The sequence below is a fragment of the Homalodisca vitripennis genome, chromosome 5 (assembly GCF_021130785.1).
Source record: "Homalodisca vitripennis isolate AUS2020 chromosome 5, UT_GWSS_2.1, whole genome shotgun sequence".
Classification (NCBI taxonomy): Eukaryota; Metazoa; Arthropoda; class Insecta; order Hemiptera; family Cicadellidae; genus Homalodisca; species Homalodisca vitripennis.
In genome coordinates, this window is record NC_060211.1 from 95064806 (window position 1) to 95079567 (window position 14762).

At 36.8% G+C, this 14762-nt stretch overlaps 1 protein-coding gene across 6 annotated transcripts in view; it reads right to left on the minus strand.

Moving 5' to 3' along the window:
- Positions 1 to 14762, minus strand: part of LOC124362545 (cGMP-dependent protein kinase, isozyme 2 forms cD5/T2) — a 381547-nt gene that overhangs the window by 23174 nt on the left and 343611 nt on the right. Inside the window, exon 1 of one of the 6 annotated variants that reach the window (XM_046817155.1) lies at positions 6833 to 6854. The exons of the other annotated variants lie outside the window; for them this stretch is intronic. The gene's annotated coding sequence lies outside the window, so the exon portion shown is untranslated. Of the gene's footprint in view, positions 1 to 6832; positions 6855 to 14762 lie in introns of those variants that run through there. 6 annotated transcript variants of the gene reach the window in all.

Consider the following 14762-nt stretch of genomic DNA (forward strand, 5'->3'; position numbering starts at 1 on the left):
GAGAGTTGGTTAGCTGTTATTTCCAGCGAAGATTTATTTTCACATATGAAAGAGAATTGTGGTGCGGTACTGCGCCGTGTCCCTGTGTTGACGATAGAGAGTTGGTTAGCTGTTATGTCCAGCGAAGATTTATTTTCACATATGAAAGTGAATTGTGGTGCGGTACTGCCCCGTGTCCCTGTGTTGACGATAGAGAGTTGGTTAGCTGTTATGTCCAGCGAAGATTTATTTTCACATATGAAAGTGAATTGTGGTGCGGTACTGCCCCGTGTCCCTGTGTTGACGATAGAGAGTTGGTTAGCTGTTATGTCCAGCGAAGATTTATTTTCACATATGAAAGATAATTGTGGTGCGGTACTGCCCCGTGTCCCTGTGTTGACGACAGAGAGGTGGTTAGTGGTTCCACCTGGCGGCGGTTCTGACTGACCACTCGCACACGCCAAGGCCATTCGACCGGAAACAAGTGAAAGGCTGACCTCCACTTCGTAAAACCTCCTTCTGTATATTTCATCACAGCTTCGACAACTTACCCCCGTGCGGACAGACTTTTTCAAACGAACCGATAAATTGTATCATACCTTAAAATCTACAACTGTCTGATCAATGCACAGTTCCAGATAATAATTGTAGTGAATTAGTCCTTATGCATGTTGCGGACGGTCAAATATGAGTGAAGTAGTATGACGAGGACTTACCTATAACAGCATAATACCATAACATTTACATTAAAATTTATTTCTTACAATTTTGGCTAGTGTTATTTGTCAACAGCGCGACTTGAAACTAAATGTATATAAATATTGATAATCAGGTTTTAAATAAACTGAAAACGCAAATTCAAAACATTTTGTCCGGGATTTTTACAAATTAGCCTACACAAACACGAAGTGTTAAAATCATTTAGGCTGCTTGACACTACCTATGAATATGAAAATAGGACAAACAAAAGCAAACTTATCAAAGCGCCTATCCAAAGGTCTTATCCATCAAAATACCTATAAAATCACAGTAATATTTAAAATTCTTGTCCGTAATATTTAAAAAATAGTGATCCGTTTGTACTTAGGAACAATTTAAAGCTAACCAAAAATATAACTAAAATATATAAGCTATACCAATAACGTTAAGTTAGCTAAGGAAATGAATGTAACGAAGCTACATCGTTTGTACTTTGACAAGGATAAGCTTTGAGTTCCATCTCTCTAGATTAAACTAGAAAAAGAAACTCCAAGGCAATCTTTCTGGTGTACTCTGATTAACATTTTTAAATACGAATGTAAAGATATACGGAATCTTTACTTGTAAATATTATAAATACTGAATGTATGCATGTATATAATATAAATACTTCAGTGAAGCTAATGTGAATACGACACATAACAGAAAATAATAAAGCGAATCTGCCGAGTTCGCAACGACGGGGATATCAATGGCCTGAGTGCAAAGTGCAAGTCTGTGTACACGACAATACACATTGTGGGGAACCACGCAATGCTGGCTGCGGTCGACCGGTCCCCTCCCGCCGCTGAAGGCTCGACCCACAGTCTACATCGAACTTCACTTGGCGGGGATATCTATGGCCTGAGTGCAAAGTGCAAGTCTGTGTACACGACAATACACAATGTGGGGAACCACACAATGCTGGCTGCGGTCGACCGGTCTCCTCCCGCCGCTGAAGGCTCGACCCACAGTCTACACCGAACTTCACTTAGCACTCCACTCCAATTACACCTTACTCGACATCCCATTTGACGGTTACTTGTGTCGTAACTTATACTACTTCAATAGACTAAGAACACTGTAAAGAACTAAAGGAAATTTAAAACTCCTTTATTGTACCATTGTTAAAACGGCAAGCCGAAATTAAAAACAGAGTTTTAGGCTGATAAAACTGGACGAAATAGATTGTCTTACAGCATAAGCTACCAAATAAGTTTGTTCAGATGAATTCACTTATCGGTTTACTAGAACTAGACGCTAAAATCACGATGTCACGATACCAAAATTTAACAACAAATAGGACTTAACAGTTGGAGCGAATTACGGTTACTTTCGAGGATCATGATCCAAAATTTGATCTTAAGATAAAATGAGAACATGCGATCCTACCCGAGTCTTAGTTTTACAAGGTGTCTTTACTATCGCGCATTAGTATATTGTATAGCGATACTAAATCTTATCTGAATGAAACTAAATTCAGATAATGCAACGTATTTAAACACGAACGTTTGTGGCTAGTAGTATTTCTTATTTTTAAAGAGGTATTCTTTTCTGAAATACTAAGATGTAATAAAACATGTATTACCTGAGAATAAATAACAATTAAAAAGTTTATTTATGTGTACATTAAGTACAGCGACGACATTAAGGCCAGATGCCGTTCTTGCATTTAGCCTCAATAACAACACCCAATTAAGTACAAGCGGTTTTGTTAAGAAACGTAGGTCTGAATGCCTGATTTAAAATCAATTAAGTTACACGAAAAAGATTGAGTACAATTAAGATGCTATTTCGCAAAGAAACAGTTATATGACAAAAACACATTTATTGAGCCATTCGGTCTGTCAAATGTCTACGCCAACGGTCATCCGGTGTAAGAAGAGTCTGAAATAGAATTTTCGGCACATGATACGGGATTATCTTTTGAATTTGTAACCGAATTTCTCCAATACACAGAATGAAATCCCACATATAGTATAACCAAAGCTTATATATATATATATATATATATATATATATATATATATATATATATGTGCGTGCGTGCGTGTGTGTGTGTGTGTGTGTGTGTGTGTGTGTGTGTGTGTGTGTGTGTGTGTGTGTGTGTGTGTGTGTGTGTGTGTGTGTGTGTGTGTGTGTATATGTATAGTCGAAATATACACATATTAGTAATACAAGTGTAAGCAAGAACAAACCACTAACAGACTTTTTAACTAATTTTTGATGCCCAAACTTAAGACACAAATATTTGTTGCAATCGAGTTTAGATTTGGTGAATATTTGTTATGTTAAATTTATAGTTCTCTAAGATATCTTTCCTGAATTCAGAAAAGTCTGTTTTGATCGGTCCACGTGAAATTATAGACATTCAAAGTAGGAAATTTAGGTAAATTTGTATTCAGCCCTGAATAAATACGGCAGAAGACAGAAATGCAAAACTTTTACCAAATAATATTTGTTGTTAAAAATAATACAAGATAGTTACACATGTGATTAAAATATTTTTTCCGAAAATAAATAAATATTTTGTAAATAAAAGACATTGTACCACCTTGAACTTATTATTTACGTTGAAATGTGTCCATAACAAGGAAATGTTGTATTTTTATTAACCACAAACAAGTGACGTAGGGTTTATAAATATTCATGAGCTGTTAGCGAACTGTCACTAATTATCAAGGGTGACACATGGCTCGATAATCATCCCGATTAGTTCACAATTAAACGCCGCTAACCCGCCGCTTGTTTTGTGTTACCGTGTTCACACGCCCTCGCTAAAACTGACGGAAAACGTCATCCTTTCGTGCCATCACCTATAGACCAGTTCACGGAAACGTTGACTGTCAAACTGCTGAAGCTACTACAGTAAGTAGTACCGTAACTTCATTGTTACAAAAACCACGAGAGGGCCTTACTAAAATCATGTCGTCTGTCCTCCTATCCATCTGTGCGATAACCCTTGGTGAAAAGGTTCTAGAGATATGAAACTTGGTGTGTAGGTCTATCCTGGTCAAGGAAGAACTGTTTTGATTGTGGATTAAAAGGTAAATTGGTCGTCCCTTCTTCTGAATGTCTGTCCGATAAGTCTTGATGGAAAGGTTCCAGAGATTTGAAACTTGGTGTATAGGTTTCTCCCGTTCGAAGGAGAACTAGATTTATTTTGGGTCAAAAAGTATAATAGTAGTCTCTTCGTCTGCCCATATGTCCGATTACTTTTGGTAGAGAGGTCCTAAAGATTTGAAACTTGTTGTATAGGTGTCTTTGGTCAAGAAAGAATTGTATTGATTTTGGGATCAAAATGTAAAACGGCCTTTCGCCTTTCAGTGCGATAATTCTTTCGATACGTTCTGCCCATTTTTTTGATACTTTGTTGTATTAGTCTATCGTTAATTATTCTGCTTCTTCTTGACTTTTGGTGCTGAACGAGTGAACGACTTTTGGTGCTGAGCGAGTGAACGACTTTTGGTGCTGACGGAGTGAACTAAGAAAGCAGAGTGACGGATGAGCAGTAGAGGAATCTAGAGGCTTTCTCCTGCATACTATTAAAAGTGTGATAGAACACCAATCTGGGTAAACCGTAACATACGGTGTGGATAAGTAAGTTAATTGGTTGGTAAGTGAGAGGTATTGGCTTTCACGCTAAACACTTGTTGTACTTGTAAATATAAATACCCAAATCCTCTTTGTATATTTCAAGTCTGAATACACTAACATTTAATTTACTATAAACCACAAAAGAAATTTCGATCATTGTTCTATATTCTATTTGGCCAACTTGTTGATATTTCACATGCCGTTACCCAATAATGTAAACAATGTTTCCGTTCCGATCGTGATAGAGAATTGTTAATCATTGTTAAAATCCCTCTGAGTTGACCTCTAAACTCACATTTCATGCATTCAACAACGGTGAAAACGTGTAGAATGATATCTAATCTGCACAGATTTCTCAATAACGTCACGTATATGTTGATATTTCATAGAATCAGAATTATGGGAGTGATTCAGTGTTATGGTAAAATATTTGTTGAATGACGAAACATGCAAAAAAGCAAAACGTTAATTTTAAAATATATATTGAAGTGCGTGGTTTTCCGTCTTTTAGAAAGACACTTTTCATGGAGAGTCCAATAATTTATCGTTTACTACAATAAAACTACAAGTAATATAACAATAACATTTTTCTCTCCATTATGTCTATTATTTCAGTTTTACTTAAATTTGAATAATAATTTACGTCAACAAATCTACACGAAATCACAATCACACCAAATTTGATGTTGATATATATATATATATAACAACAGGGCTCAAAACATGGCAATTAAATCATTCCGTGTACAACGTCTTGATATATTGAAAATGGTCATGGCTATTGAACCATCCTGTATAAAACTTCTTGATATATTGAGAATGGTCATGGCTATTGAACCATCCTGTACACAACGTCGTGATATATTGGGAATGGCCTTGGCTATTGAACCATCCTGCGTACAACGGCTGATATATTGGTTATGACCATTGATAGCTACTGAACCACCATGTGTAGGCTTTATATGTAAGCTAAAGTTCAGTTTAAGTGTTAGAGCGGTGGAACTAAATCTCCCGTCGGTGTTGTGGGTACTGGAACCCGTTGAACTGTGGACACAGTTAGTTATGACCAGGAAGCCATCTGGCGTTTTTACTCCTGGGAGATGAGTATCGGGCGGATGTTTGCGGCCATCTGATAGCCGTGGTTCCCACGTCCCGGACCCGCACCTACACCACCTGTAGTACACCTTATACCTGTTCACTGGTCGCCAGTCGCTAAGATCAGAGCACGAAGTTCAACCGTTACAATACCAAAGTCCCGGACCCGCTCCTACACCACCTGTAGTATACCTTATACCTGCTCACTGGTCGCCAGTCGCTAAGATCAGAACACGAAGTTCAACCGTTATAATACCAACGTCCCGGACCCGCACCTACACCACCTGTAGTACATCTTATACCTGTTCACTGGTCGCCAGTCGCTGAGATCAGAGCACGAAGTTCAACCGTTGCTAGTGAACATGTCGTGATCCTGAAGTGAACATTTGCAGTTATCCTGAGAGTATTTTAATAAATTGGGTTCTTTTATTAATAACTTTATTCAAACAAACATAGAGCGTTACAAAACATTTTCCTTGCATTTAAACTAACAATGAAAAGTGGTCCTTTTTTTATTACGCAGCACTGAACTAAAATCCCCAATTTAAGCCTTCTAACATTGAAATTTTACTACACATTTAAGGCTAAATGATTCAGTCTGTAAAGTAAAAAAAAAAACAAAAAAACTCTAGAACTAAATACAACAGAGTTAAAAAAAGTGTAAACTTTAGAGAATTTATATGAGATAATATTTCTGAAATAGAGTTATTTCTACTCTCTGTTCAGACTCTATACTCAAATAAAACCTGAAATGTACCTGAAAACGCAAATAAAACATACAAACAGAATATTTTTAGATCCGTGAAAGTTTGAACTATTCGCATACACACTGATAGCATTTTTAGGTGTCTTTCAACGAAATGAAATATAAAAATATAAAAAGTGTTAAAATATAAAAATTATTGGAGAATCGTTTGTTTTCTTTTAGAAAATAACAGAAATGAAATACTTTTCGAAATTATAAAATTTGCACATTCAATCTAATAGTAACATTTATTTCTTACGTACTCTTGAGAAGTTTTTAAACTCAGACCATAATCTGAAATCGACTAAAATAATTTAAAAATGAGTATTTAGAGATTATATATCAAAAATCCTTTATTAATAAGTTGAAATTAATCCCAATTCAAAGCTTTACAAACAAACAAAACATTCCCCAGTTTAAATGTGATTGGATAACTAAGTGGACAATTTTACTGCTTTTCTATAGTAAAGTTAAGGATATATTTACGGATCCTTCTATAAATAAACATAAAAGTATTGTGTATTGTACTATTAGCGAGCAAGTTAGCAAAATGACTAAATATATCACAGCTGTAAAGAACATGGTAATGAGACAAAGGGCGCGTCTAAAGTCATATCTCGAGGCCTGTGGTTACAATAGTGTGTGGTGCTTATGTGTCTAGGACCCACGAACACATACCTTTGAAGGTACTGCTGTTGTCAGCACAGAAGAAGTTAACCGGGCAGAAGCAGAAGTGGAACTTCATCGCAGAAGACGATGCCCGGCGTGGCGCGGAGGCGCTGGCCGGCAAGCGCCGCCAGGCACGGCACAGCACACAAGTGAAGAGGCGCTAATCACTGGTACATGGACAGTGGACACGGTGCTACTGCTGTCTCTGAGGTCACTGACTACATTAGCGCTAGTACATCTTTCGCGCGCACTGACCATCGCGTCGTCCTCGCCGCGAGGCCCCCTTGGTTAGATACCACAGGACACTACGACCATTCATAATTACCACCATTCATTCTTTTTGTGCACTGGACACAATGAGAATGCTGTGCTATACTGATTTTGGATGTCTTTCTTAGTACGCAAGTAGGAGAAACATCCCATTTATCACAGCTAGACAGTTATTCTGCGGTAGACGCTTTAGTGGGTCGTGATCACACAACGTTACGACTGGTCAAGATCATTCAGTTTAGGAGCAGCAATGAAGTTAATCGCATATATTACTGCTAGACAGTTACTATATTGTAATTTAATCTCAAATTGTTGCAACTCGATTATATTATGTTATGTTATTGTAATGTATTGGATGTTTTACTTTTAGTGTATGCATTCAGCCGAAATCGTTATCATATTTCGAATAGGAGGATATCTACTTATTGTTTCAGGGTTAATTGAGGATAGCCTCAAGGTTCAATTTTTATACAAGATAACAATTTTTATACAAGATAACTCAGTAAGGAACAGCAGTAAAGTTGTTAACAACATTTATTACATTTAGACAGTTGCTGTACAGTAGTTTAAACACAACTTGTTTATTCCAAATTTAACGATTTCTCAAGCCTCACTTCGTTCAAAATGTATTTTCAGTGTAATGGAATATTTTTAATTCAGTGAATCATTCAGCGAAAAGCATCGTCCCATTTCCAAATACCAGGTTATTGACTTATCGTTTCAGTTACATTTGAGAATAGCCTCAAGATTCAATTTGGGAACCAATGATTTTCTTGCCTCTTATTACCACCAGGAATTACGTAAAAATTGTCTTGAAATAACTGAAATTTATAAATGATTGAATCCAATTATTTCCACACATTCGTAAATGAATTGGTGGTCAGTTATAATATTTTTATAGTTACACAGCTCATCAGTAGATCTCACAAAAACACAAACAGGAAGGTGTTATTGACGGAAGATATTTACAAACATCTCTGGAAGACATCATATGTAAACAAGGCGAAGACAAGTGATGTTCTGTGAAGCAGCCGCCGCGGCCGTGCACTCCTCGAATAAATAAACAAAACCTTGTTGTTTACATGGTTATGTCACCGGTTTTGGAGCTCTCACTATTTACGGACGTTAATAAATGTGAACAGGCTTCACTCTACTACATTCAGAAGATCAGCTGCGGTCATGTCTTCTCTCCGTACAAATAAACATAACTTAGCGTTTTACATGGCTGCGTTACCATGGATGGCAGATCCTTGAGGCGATACTGCACAATAACTCAAATTTGCTTCGGTGCAGGACAAGGACATTCACAAATATGAGACTAGGAGCAGGAACAGCTACAGAGTTTAGCAACACAGACCTGCAGTTTCTAAAGCTCTAGTGTCACAGGTTGGCGTTAAGTTCACCAATGGGCTTCTTGAAGGCATAACGCAAATAGACAACCTTAGTAAGTTTTAAAGAATTAAAGCATTTATTGATGTAAAACGGGTTTTATTCGGTGGGAGAGTAAATAGAAAGTTGATGGGGTGGCTAATTGGCTGTTATAAAATATAAGTCTAATGACAAACGAGTGATGAAGCAATGTATTTGTGAAATACTGTGAATGTGACAGACAAGTAATTGCATACAAATGGCGCTTGCTATACACTGTAAACCTGTGTTAACAACGATAAAGATATAAATAAAAAAACTTGTTCTACACATGGTTGTCACCATATATGGCAATAAAATGTGAGCAAGCTTAACACTATTACGTTCTGAACACTATAAGCGCAATAAAAAATGTAGCTGAGAGTCAATTAACGCTTGAAAGGAATACCAATAGAACATATCAGAATGATCCAGATCAGACGCTTGATCCGTAGAGAGAACATCACATCATACTGTTATAAATGCCGACGAATCGCTAACTGATCTTGTCTGGTATATTGTAACAAATTCATAGAAATGGACATTCTACGAACAGAGACCCATTCTATCTGTGTGGGGGGGGGCAGGGGAGCTGCTACATATGCAGCAACTGAAACAGATGTCTGGCAACATGCCAACAGCTTTGTATCCGAACTGCAAGAGCCCCAGAATTATTCTAGGCAGGATCGCAGGTTAAAGACTTTTACAGTACCAACTTTATTAATATTTAACGTAATGTCATGAATTATTACTCCCTTTGATATCCTAGGTCATTAAGTACAGTTATAAACATCAATGAGTAACACTACGTTCGTATTAATATTTATTACGCTATTAATGATATATTATCACACGAAATCCAGTTGAAAACCGTAATTTCAAATGCTCACTGTAATTTTATATTGATGAGCACTCTCATAACTAGTAGAAAGAACGTTTTAGTTCTTAATTTAGGTAATGAAAAATATTAGTATAAAATGCAAACTCTTGTATTGTTTTATTGTTGTCTCAAGCCTTATGTGTGACATTTTCAACATTATACAGATTTATTTCAAACTGATGTACTTCGGGAAAAAACGATCGAAGCCACTTACAAAATTGTATTGACCTCCCCAGGAATTGAACCCGTGACCTCTCGTTTAGAGTCTCAGCCTTACCCCTACGATACGGCGAAGGTCATGGGTAAGGATAATTAAGAACTGGCTCAAGATCTATAGTTTTTTATCATTTTTAAATTAATAGTTAAATAGTTAAATTAAATAACACTTATGACTACTTTTTGTGAACACAAGTGAAACAAACTCTTTTGTTTAGATGGTTAAATTTAACGTATTATTTTTTTATTTATACAGGCAAAGTTAAGGACACATGGCTCTTTCCTTCACTTAACCTGCGAAATGTTACAACGGTAGTGTTGTAAGAGAAATGTTCATATAGTAATCTCATTGGTAGCGGAGAATCATGATAAATTAAAAGTTCTATATTTTTATATAGAAACAGAAGTATTGCATACTTTCAACCAATCATTGTCTGGGAGACAATATAAGTTGATTTGCTGGTAGGCTACTGGTGAGGAGGGTTTCACATCCCTTTCTTGGCAGGTTATCTCAAATATTCTATTATGCAGCCTCTGCACTTTCTCCAATTTATAGAACACTGCATAAGAGCTTGTGAAAGAACAGGAAACGTGGTATAAAATCGTACTATCACCTTACTACTATAGGATATTTAGCCTTAGTTCAATACCGACTTGTAATACGTAGAGTGAGTTCTTAGCATTTTTTGTAATACGTAGAGTGAGTTCTTAGCATTTTTTGTTATACGTAGAGTGAGTTCTTAGCATTTTTTGACTAGTGTTTACCGTCATCACATATTTTCAGGAAGTACTGGTGGGACCACAAATGATGACTGATGAATCACTTAACTCTGAGCCACGACCGGATTCTGCTATCAACCCACCGCATCAAGCCTACAACACCAGACAGCCACTTCTCGGATTTACGACCAAGCGACAGAAGAGTACAGAAGTTCCACTTAACTAATCATCCGCTTAGTTAGCCCGCTTGCCGCATGGCAACGCCACCGCCGCCGTTATTTGCTCCTCGCTCCTCACTTCACACTACACTAGTCACTTATTCTGTTAACTCGAACCAATCGGTCTGTATCAGACATGTGCCTTTTCAGATTATCGAGTCAGAATTTCCAGTACTTATATTTCTTTTTAATAATCTCTTCGAAAACATTGAGTAAACAAGTATTTCGAGAGCTACTGCATTCATGAAACATGAACGATACATGATTAGTTTGCACAGTTGTAAAGAAAACATCATGTTGCATACATAGTTTAGGAGCCGAAGCCAATTTAGATTGTCTAACAACACAAATATCTAGAGTTTCGTGAAATTGATAAAGATAATTTCCTGAGAAGAAATCAAACCGTTTAAAATACCAAACTATAATGTTTTCCCAAATTATATTTTTCATAAGGTTATTAATCTCACTGATCTATACTGAATTTCAGCCGATGTGTAAATCCTTTAAGAAATAAATGTATGTCACATCAAAACTTGCTGTATAAACGTTGCATAATACAAACTGTAGAAGCATTTTTGTTATAAATAGTTTGAATACTACAAAACACTTTTAAATTTTATTTCATGACGCTAAAGGGCTGAAATATATTCTCCGCTTTTTGAAATTTTAGACTACTTCATTCAACGTTAAATACATAAAGCGATACACAAAACTGTGTAAAAACTGTTTTAAAACACTGACGGTTTATGAACCACGCTTCAGTTTCACCTCGTTTTGCCACAACTCCATACGTAAAAGGCGTGAAATTAATGATCATAAATGTTTTATATTTTAGTTGCAGTTGCATGGAGGATTTTACGTTATGTTTACTCTCGCTAATGCTTGCTCTTCTCCAGATGTAAAAAATCCAAATTAATGGTGCAACAAAAACGAGAAAGCGTAAAAATTATGGACGTAGAGCGGAGTGCGGGCGTTGTTATTAAATCAGACACAGCCAATTGAAAGAGTGAGTGAAAGTGGACAGAGACAATATTGTCTTGTGTAACTGAGGGGATTCTCATAATCCATGGACCACCGCACAAGCTGCTGCTGCAGGTTCATTGTGCAAGCCGGCCTCAATTAGAGCTCAGACCACAAAGAAACTGCTTCGTCTGCCTGTTATCTAGGGAAATGGCAAGGTTAGAGAGCTTACGGGTGGTTCTTGTATGGGATACAGTAGAGATATGAGTGAAATACGGCTCGCGGTGGTTCGATTAAGACACACAAGTTAAGAGATGAACGGATTAAGATTCGTGGAGGATCGATTGTGACAAAGTTAAGAGATGAACGGATTAAGGTTTGTGGAGGCTCGGTTGTGACAAAGTTAAGAGATGAACGGATTAAGGTTTGTGGAGGCTCGATTGTGACAAAGTTAAGAGATGAACGGATTAAGGTTCGTGGAGGCTCGATTGTGACAAAGTTAAGAGATGAACAGATTAAGGTTCGTGGAGGCTCGATTGTGACACACAAAGTTAATAGATTAACTGATTGCGTCTCGTGGTGGTTTAAGTAAGACGCACAAAGTTAAGAGATGAACGGATTAAGGTTCGTGGAGGCTCGATTGTGACAGACTAATTAAGAGATGGATCATTTATACACTATATATATATATTATAGTGTGTGTGTGTATATATATATATATCAGACGAATGAATCGGAAATGATTCATTGGATTCCAAAAATATCATTTTCTTTGATACTTTTCATGTTAAACTCAATATTTTTGTTGTGTTATTTTTAGAAACATTTTTTAGAGGAAGGCTCAATAAGTGTCACATTTTCAGAGTCTTTGTAAAATTTCGAGATATTATTAAAATATGTATATTCAAAACTATAAGACCTACACTAAACTGTTAACACTATACTGCAGGAAGCATATTTAACTTTCACAAGAAAACGACTTTTCCCTCGAGTACGTAGTGTTTACGCAACAGCGCAAAATATCAGGAAACTACCACAATTTCGTTCTATTATAACTGAGCAACGCGCAATCACCTACGAACGTCAAAAATTTTAATTATTCAATTTTGATTAAAAGTAAAAAAGTGCGTTTTTAGAATTGGAAACTACCTGATATTTTATAGAATGTTGAACATCATTCGAGAGTTTGAATATACTAAGTGCAGTATAGTGTCGATATGCTTTAGTTAAATCGATTGTTATTAGCTATATATTGTTTTCCCAAGAAGAAAAATTATCTGTGAAAATAAGAAATTTTCTTCCAATTCTTCATATAGTCATAACACTGCATGAAACACAAAAATTAATTAGAGGTTGTAATACTATAACAGTTCATTAGAGAGGTTGTTAACTACACTTTTAGGAGGAATTTTAATAAATATGCCCATAAAAACAGTCTTATTCATAGAATTTCAAAATATTTACAAATATCTTTGCTAATCACTCCCGAATCGAAAACAAACTATATACCATTTTAAAATAGCTTTTCTGACATTAATGCCTCCTTAAAATAAATCGATATTCATCCATACTCTTGTTGACAATCACTTATTACATTAAATTTGGAATAATTTATACGGACTCATGAATATTAACTTGAACAGTAAATGGAATTAGATTAGATGCCAGTTACTATAGGCAACTAGAAAGTGTTAACGAAAATCTAATTAAAACAATGTGTATTTTAAAGAGAGACCGATTCTCATTTCAGCCTTATTCTGCCTGTCCGCATAGGCCACTAACCCGTGCAACGATCTTATAAGACAAAATAAGGAGGAGAATTGATACACTTCAAGGTCAATGGTACTGATAATACGTGCAACGATCATATACAGGACTTGAACCTGCGCCACCTCTAACTCAGTTCCTAAGTTCAACACCCTACACCGCTCAGTCACCGGCTCTGCCTAGTGTTTAGTAGTACTTGTTTTAAATGTGTCGGTTATGAGTCAGTCCGCCCCTCCAACTACGTCTATTCATGAATACAACACTAGAAGTACGTAGCGGTACCAGGCATACACGCCCTGTTTGTTCCAGTTGTCCCCCGGTGGGCGTGAGATGGTGAGGGGGAGGGGGGGGCACAATGCCTTGACCTCTGACACCCACTCTGCAAGTTAATGAGCCATACATCAAACAGCTCCGTTGTGGCCAACCTTAATGTTATATTAATGGGCGGCGACTGTCTGTATATCCAGGGCCGCCACAGAAAAACAACGATCCCTCAAATTAAAAAATAAACCGAACATCTATACCACCATCATCGAAATAACTGTCAATGTTAACTTGAATATCAAACCAATTGCTGTTTTCATACGAGATTATCACTAGTTGTATCTCGTTTAATTGCTGAGATCTCGGTCCAAACTGAGTAGAGAAGTTACCTTGTACTCCCATATAACCTATTTGGTTATTAGTTAAAAAACCTGGACACTCTTAAGCTCTCAAGTTTTACTTGCAATGTGAACCACATAGGTATTAGTCTAAATGCCATTTACTGACTATCTCGCTATGCTAATGTTAGTCTTTTGTCTTATACTTGTTGAGACGACTCGAGAGTTACACTCAATATCCTCGTTCTCTGAAATCAACGTTGGTATTTTGTGATCCAAGTCTTCAGATTATTGCTTCCAAATGTTTCTATCAAAGCAATACAATAATCTATGGGGCGTAATAGGCTGAGCACTTAAAGAGCGAAAGCTCAACTAATTTAACTCTCTTTGATGCTACATACCACTGGCTGCACGCGCTGTGAGTCCAATAATTGATAGCCGCCCTCATGGTCATCGTCCATTGACCCTGTCTATCCATCCAGTGACCTATTGTTGATCGAGAGAGCATGCCACGCATTCTACAAGAGCGCGCTCATCGCCACACATGATGTATACATGTACTATACACGGAGACGGCGTGTAGAGAGTTGCAAACCAACTTTCTACGTGTTCTATATTCGATACTACAGCACATTCACCTTTGAGTGTAGAACTGTAATTTCAAAAAACCATCCTTAGTGATAGAGAAGTTAAATGTTTCTGGATATATTTAAAGAGTGATCAAAAAGCGAGAATCACGTTTTACTTTTCACATGACAACTGATGTTAGAATAGAAAGTGTAGGTGTTGAATAGAAACCAAAGGTTTACGGTCAACCACGTAGTACTTTAAGTGGTTATTACTTTCGAGATGAGAAGAAATAAAAATTTACGCACTTATAAAGAGACTTTCACCCATGC